An 8,283-nucleotide genomic window follows, 5' to 3' on the forward strand; every position below is an offset into this window, starting at 1 on the left:
TGGTTTAATTAATTGTCTCTTCTAGCAGGTGATTCCATGATTATTTGCAAGTTCTTACACTGATAGTTGAATTTGGAACCAGCCTTTCATCTTAGAAGGTAGGACATTGGTGGTGGTTACTAAGCCATCACCAGTGAGCACTCTCCTTGCCCTCCTATCTGCTTCCTCACTATCATATTTGGCTAATCTTAGTTCAAACAAGCAAGTTGGCACCAAATGTCATAAGCATTTCCCCTCGTTTATACTTCAACTTAAAAACACATGCATGGGGCGCCTGGGTGGCTCAGTGGGTTAAGCCACTGCCTTCGGCTCAGGTCATGATCCCAGGTCCTGGGTTCAAGCCCCACATCGGGCTTTCTGCTCAGCAGGGAGCCTGCTTCCTCCTCTCTCTCTGCCTGCCTCTCTGCCTACTTGTGATTTCTCTCTGTCAAATAAATAAATAAAATCTTTAAAAAAAAAAAAAACATGCATGGTCACTGTATAAAAAAAAACAACAACATACAAACCAAAAACATTTTAATAGATGAAATGAAAACATTCTTTATACTTCCTAGAAATAGTCCCTTATTAATTAATTTTTATTCTTCTGTGACATATATTGTAGAAAAAGAAGGCATATGAATAAATAAATATGAAGTCTTTCACACTTTCAGTATTTAGGATCTTGTTAAAGTCTCACTATCCAAGAAGGTTTGAACAAGATTGTTGCAAGGTCAAAACAAAAAGAAAAGGTTACTGGTTAATTATATAAATATCAGCTCTATGAGGGTAAACACTGTATCTTTTCATTATTTGAATTTTTTTAAATCCATGTAGTACATTTCTATATATATAGAAGTAGAAGGGATACCTGGCTCGCTCAGTTGGTAAAGCAGGTGACTCTTGATCTCTGGGTTGTGAGTTCAAGCCCCATGTTGGGCATGGGGTCTACTGAAAGAAAGGAAGGAAGAAAGGAAGAAAGAAAGAGGGAAAGAATTTACTGTTGAAAACTTTGTACCACCAGACCAACTCCAGATTTTTCTGAAGCTATGGGCTAAGCTAGTTTTAAAGAAAAAAATTATTCATGAAACTTGTTAAAGACTATAAGGCAGATGCAGATGATTGCAGTGGGTACCGGGATTAGTGAAATGAGTGTTTGCAGTAGGGGAGAGAGCCCCCTTGCTATATAGCAGGGCAGGATGGGGATTTATAAGGTGCATACTATGTGAGAAGGGGTCAATGGACGGAAAATTACTAAGACGGTAGAATGCCATTCTTTGCTAAACTAACCGAACAAGAATCTTCCTGAAAGTAGCTACAGTTACCAGGTGTTACCCTGGGGGATAGTCGGGGATGAGGAATTTGATCAGATATTGAGGGTGATCAGATATTGCTAAACTGATTTGGCAGGATTCCTGTCAAAACTAGACTCCACAAGCACTGAGATGACGCTCAAGACCAGGTCTCATGAGCAGGGGCTCCGAGGAGCTTGAGGAAAGTTTGGTCCGGGAGAGCAGCTTTATCACTGACAGGATAGGATCATGCTACTGTCCAGTCACACAGAGCATCTGTGACAATTGACAAGCGAACATTAATTTGCTTTTGAATTTCGGGCTTGGAGCCCAATAAAAACCAAAAATGATCAGAAAGTTTATTATTTAAAATTAATCCAAGGAACAATTTCTTAGCATCAACTAAGTACTGGACATCATGTTGGTCACTGGACACACATAGTTTGGTCAGCAGTAGATGTTACCTTTAAGAAGCTCACACTATAATAGAACACTATCAGTAAAGGTCATTTATCTTAACAGTAAAGTACAAAGGAAGTACAGAGAAGAAGAGTAAATGTCTTCACTCTTCTCACTCTTGATCAGTTACAGATAAAAGATTTTCATCAACAATGTCTAGTTTTTGAACCAAATCTGCTACAGCTTGGTAGAGGAGAAGAGGGTTTTAATTATTTTTCTCATTTTAGGTTATTCCTTATGTTGAAAAGGAGATACAGGTTCAGAACAGAGTCACCTCTACTAAACACCACCTCAACAAACCAAGGACTTGCTACCAAAGCTAATTGCATTAGCCCAGCCAGGAATGCAAAATTTTAACCAGTCAATCTGAAATTACCTTGTTCACACTAGTGAGGTTACCCATTCCAGAGGCCCTCCATTCTGCTTAGAAAGGCAACCTTTCATGAAACAATGCACTTTTTGCAACTAATTTCCTTTTTGCCCCCTTCCACCATTGAAAGTCTTTCCTTTCTACAGCCCAGTTTTCTAGCTCATTGCTAGAATGTTGTCTTTCCTTTTCTACAGCCCAGTTTTCTATAGCTCATTGCTAGACGGGATGTTGCTAGATTCATGAATTGCTGAATAAAGTCAATTTCATCGTCAAATTTAATCAATTAAATTTTTGCTTTTTAACACTCAGAAAATTTTTTTCCCTTTATTCACTGTGTCCCTGAAGCCTTTTCCATTAACCTCAAAAGTGTGTTTTTCCACAAGAAACTACTTCTTCCATAATCCTTATAGCGGGGACTGGTATTCTGTGCTGAATTTCAAATTAACCAGAAGAGACTCTGACATGTACTTCAATTCTAAGTCCTTGAGGAGTAGATAGACCCAGTGCTTTCCCTAGTCACTCCTATTAGTGGGGAAACCCTTTTTCAAAAAAGGATAGCCCTAAAACCCGAACACCCCACCTTCCCCCTGTTTAGAAATACTACCGCTATTGGAGATTTCCCACCTAAAACCCTTTTCCCCCACGGGTAAGGATACTGCCCACAACCACCTGCCAGTTTGTCCTACTCCAATAGACTGCGCCTTGATTTATGAACACTCCAGGAGGACAAACCTTGCACAGGGTTCAGTTCCCTTAATCCTGTGGTTATTCCTCCATTCCTCATTGCCTCCCAGCCTGTTAGAACAGGAGTTAATGTGTACGGAATGTGAAGGAGAGCCTTCGTAAAAGAGATGGTCTTTGAGCGGCTTCAAAGGGCAGCTCAGATCTCTTAAAAGGGCAAGAAGGAAAGGGAGAAATAGCATTCTAATGAGGGAGAAGAGCAGACCCAAGGCATTTGATGACTTAGTCCTTAAAAATAATGATGTGTGTCTATTGAAATAAATTTTCTCCAAATATTCCTGAGTGACAAAAACTGGGGGAAAAACAATTCATAGAGTACATTCTCCTTAATGTAAAATAAATATTACATATTCTTAGTATATGTATATGTGTATTACTGTATGCATACATTACAAGCAAAAGTTTGCAAATTGATCTTCAAGGACCTCCAAAAAGTTGTGAAGTTGGGTAGTACCAAATAGCGACTTTGCTTTATCTAATTGTTTGAATTCGTATTTTGTCATAGAATAGAATTTTGTGGGGGGTGTGGGTGTATTAGTGTATTCCTTGGGAAATTAAGAACAACTTGTAGAGAAGAAAGAATAAACATGCTCAGTAGAAAAAAAGAGCATAGATGAAAGATAATTGGATGGCAGGATGGAAAGAAAATATTTTTGTATTTCTGTGTGGTTAAGGGTTTCTGCTTTCTGCCTTTCCTTCTTGCCCTTTTAAGAGATCTGAGCTGCCCTTTGAAGCCGCTCAAAGACCATCTCTTTTACGAAGGCTCTCCTTCACATTCCGTACACATTAACTCCTGTTCTAACAGGCTGGGAGGCAATGAGGAATGGAGGAATAACCACAGGATTAAGGGAACTGAACCCTGTGTAATAACCCTCCAGATTAACAAACGAGGCTTGAAAGTTAAAAAATGGCTGAATAGAGAGTGAGAACTGAGATTCACTCTCCCTTGGACTTACTTACGTGTATACATTTCAAAGGTGAATAAAATCCAGAATGAGGAAACTTTCTTGGGTTTGCCAAACTGCAGGACTTGGCATTCCAAAGGATAAGTACCTTGAAACTCTCTTATTCATGTCCCAGTTATAGTTTGTTTAGATTGGGAGATTAAGCTTCCTTACATCTCTCAGCACCAGAGAAGGATGACACGTATAAACTCCCAAATGCATCCTTTTGGGGGTTCCTCTCCTGTAATGCAAAAATTGCCTTTGCATTTACAGCTTGTCACATTGCTTCCGGAGAAAGGCGCAGAGAAGGGGCAGAGGGGGGACTGGTAGGATTGTCACCCTAATAGTACCTCTGATCTCTGCACCAAGAATTTCATGTTTACTTTCAGAGAGCACAAACAAACATAGGTATTAAACACTTACCACAGTACTGATATCCATTCCATTGAAGAGTAAAACTTCTATGGCAGGGTTGAAGGTGGCTGTCTCTCAGCTGGTTTTTTAAATCCCATCCTTTTCAGTACAGAGATTTAAAGACATTATTTTCACTGGATTTATTTCACATGTATCTATTAAGGGCTTAGTAGGCACCAAAAAACAGACCAAAATCTAAACCTAAATCTAAATCTTTTGGGATGAGGTAGACAAAAGACAAACAGTAAATATTTAGAAAGTCAAATAGTGATTAGCTTTAATTTTTAAAGGAAGGGAGGATAGTAGGGTGAGGAGTTTATTTTAAATATGATGCCCAGGAAGACCCTTTCTGAGGAGGTCGAATTTGAACAGAGATCCAAATAAATTGAGTGAGTCCTAAAGGTATTTTGGGGAAGAGCATTTCAGAAAAGAGGTCAGAGCTAATGCAAATGAGCCAAGTCAAGGACATGGCCAGTATATTTGGGGAACAACAAGGTTAGTATGGATTCAGGAGGAAAAGGGACAAAAATGAAGACATGGGGGAGAGATGAGAAGCCAGATGCAGAGTTTTGTAGCCCAGGGAGACTGCTTTGGCTATTCTGGGAGAATTTATCACAAGGATCTAAGCAGAGGACTAAGAAGAGATCCAAATTCTATTTTAAAAGATTTACCCTCACCACTGTGTCGAAAACAAAGACGAACTTGGAGGTGAGATGAGAGCAGAGCAGAAAGAATAGTTGGAGCTTTTGCAACTATCCGGGCCATGGTCCATTTACTTGGACAAAATTAAAGTGAGGGATTTGCAAAGAAATGACCATAGAGCTAATGGGATCTGGAAATGGTAAGTGAGTTGTCTGGACCATCAGGCAGTAGGCAGCCATGGCCTTGGGTTACGCCTTGGGAACTGCAGTTCTCTATTGGCAGCAACACAGGCAGTGGCTGGCCCCCTCCCAGGATGACACTCATGGTGTTTTCTGCTTTGTAAGCTGTTCCCCAAAAGGCAGGACCTGACATCATAGGAAGGGAATGAAGCAATTATGATTCTAATCTTTCCCTATAACTCAATCCAATTTCTGGCATCCGAACATTATAAAACGTTCACTACTACAAAGGTGGGGATTTCTGGTTATGGGTACAGGTTAATCACGGGATCCATGAGATATGACACTTATCTTCTTGCCATGGTCAAAGTACCTAGCAATGCAAGTGAAAGGGGAACACTGCAAGGTAGGAATGATTTGCCGTGGTGCTGCTGGAGCCATAATAACACAGACAATGCATTTGATGTAAACATAGGCGAATGCAATTCAGAACTGTTGGGCAGAATCTGAAGTGTTTTATCATGAGAGAAACAAATGAGCTATGTCTATGGACATCAAGGAATTCCAAAGAGATTATAACATGGTTTATCTCTTAATGACATTCAGGGCATTCCCTCACAAGCTTGGCCTTATACATGAACTCATGAAGCAGTTTTCTCACCATGACTAAAAATAATATCCTGCCTCTCACCCCACTCCCCATTAATAAGCTGTCAGAGAGAATAAGGATGTTATTTTAGATGGAACATTTAGTTGAATATTACCAGGTTATAGGAACAACTGCTATTTTAGTTTCTTTTTTTTCCTTCATTTTTTTCCTTTTTATTCTTCCTTTCTTTGTTCCTCACAAATCAAACATATTTCCTATACTTTTTTTTTATTCCAAAAGTTGCAGTTTAAAATATTGAAAAATCCTTAAGTTGATGCCAGATAATTCTTTTTTTTTTTCCCCCTTAGGAAAAAGTTTTGAAGCGCTATGTGGAAGTAGAATTTCAAATTATTGCCATTAGCAAATAATGTTATTCCAAGATTTTCATGATAGTTACAATTTTTAAACATTCTGATGTTGTATTTAATACGAAAATAAATACATTCGGTTATGTTGCACAGAAATATGAGAGCTGAACAACAACAACAACAAAATGTGAGAGCTGAATTTTAAGTTTAGTTAACACACAGCTTACAAACCAACAATGAAATCCTGTTCTTTGTTCTCATAATTGTACCCCACTAGATAAAAGAACAACTTTTAAAAAACGTATTTTTACCAACTGAGTCACCCAGACACCCTGTATGGCTAACTTTTAAAGCAATATTTACTTTTGCTAAAAATGTTAAAAATACGTTTCCTGATTCTACACCTATGTTTGAGATTCTTTTTTAACTTTTTAAAGATTTTATTTATTTATTGACAGAGAGAGACAGATCACAAATAGGGCAGGCAGAGAGAGAGGGGGAAGCAGGTTCCTCCTGAGCAGAGAGCCTTATGTGGGACTGGATCCCAGGCCCTGAGATCATGACCTGAGCTGAAGGCAGAGGCTTAACCCACTGAGCCACCTAGGTGCCCCTGTGTTTAAGATTTTTATATGTTCTAGAACACTCTCAGTCTTGTTTATACTTGTGTTGGAATCTCATGAGTTGACTACACTGACAGTTATTTGTTAACAAAGATTATTAATTCAGAAGGTATAACTGAACTTCCTTAAACCTTTTTCCCAAAACTCTGAAATCAGCTTGATACGTAAGCTTATCCTTCCCAGTCGTAAATAGGTCTAGAAAATCATCTCAGATGCTTGAATGGCAAGTAAAGATCACATCCTTTATATTCTGAACCACAATGGATTATCTGCAAGAACAGAAAAGTCCTTGGGGATATATTCAGCCCCAATGAAAGAATTTGGCAACCAGTGGGAGACTGTTTCTCAAGACTGATACTGAGACTGTCTTTTGTACTCAATGTGAGGCACTTGTAATTTTTTTATTTCCAGGCATGAATGTATAAGAATAAAATATCATGAATTGTTTGTTCAGGGGAGGCGGAGGAACAAAGCATAGAATCAGTTAGAATTTTTTAAAAAGCATGGTCAAAGCATTAAAATAACATGAGATTTGAAATGGGAAGGAAGAAGGACGTGAACATATTATGATGATTTGTGGTGTGGTGTGTAAGGGGGTGGAATCTCATGTTTTAAGGAGAGAAAAGGAACCACAATATTTAGCTAGATAGTAGTAAAGGTATGTTGTTAAATGATGAAACAACAAACTTCTAGATTATGATTTCTAGAGATTACCTGGAAGGTAAATCCTTTTAGAAATAAAATTCAGTGATTACTATTATAGCCCCAATTCTTTTATTGTAGCTTCAGTGACAGGGGGTATGCATTATGTCCCAAAGCCATTGAATAGTGTATGTAAGCAGAATGAAAAAAATCAGTCCTGTAAGCTTTTGTATGTCTTATGTCCAGGAATGTTAAAATATTTAAACACCTGGAAAAGAATATGAACACTTGTTGAGTCAGGAAGGTCGCCGATTGAGAATAGAGCTTTATGATTCACTCTCCTTAAATAATATTGAAATCATAGAATAACTATAAGCACACATTCCCCCAAATTCTGATAAGCACCAAATGACCAAAACAGGGACCAACTATCAGGATGGAGTACATAAAACAAGTGAAGTCATATATCAGCAGAATTACAGTCCCCTGGAGACAAGTCTTCAAAGATATTGAGTTATCTCAGCAGAACAGGACAACCTCAAGATCAGAGAGGGCAGAAGTGCACAGAAGGAGATGCCTGTCAAGGTAGCTTTTAACCTATGCATTTAACATTTGCATTTTAACATTATGCATTTTAACCTTGCATTAACCTATGCATTTTTAACCTATGCATTTAACCTATGCATTTTTAACCTATGCGTTTTAACCTATGCATTTAACCTATGGATAGCCAAATAGCTTTCTAACGCTCGCTTCTTGATTGTGGAGATTTCCCTGGACAAAAGCTGGGAGTGAAGCTATCTAAAATGGGTTTTTACAACAGAAATTTCAATTGACAACAGAATTTACAATAATCAAATTTTAGTTGGTAACAAATTTCTAGAGCAAATACTACAGATGGAGAAGCACAACCCTAGTAACTTAAGACTGTAAAGTTTTGCAGGCGAGGTAAACACACCAGACGAGGCAGGCCCAAGGCGAGATTTATTAAAGGCACTCTCCGGCAAAGTTTCAGGGCTCAGGAGAAGGGGAGCCAGGAAAAGT

The sequence above is a fragment of the Lutra lutra genome, chromosome 2, assembly GCF_902655055.1.
Source record: "Lutra lutra chromosome 2, mLutLut1.2, whole genome shotgun sequence".
Taxonomy (NCBI): domain Eukaryota; kingdom Metazoa; phylum Chordata; class Mammalia; order Carnivora; family Mustelidae; genus Lutra; species Lutra lutra.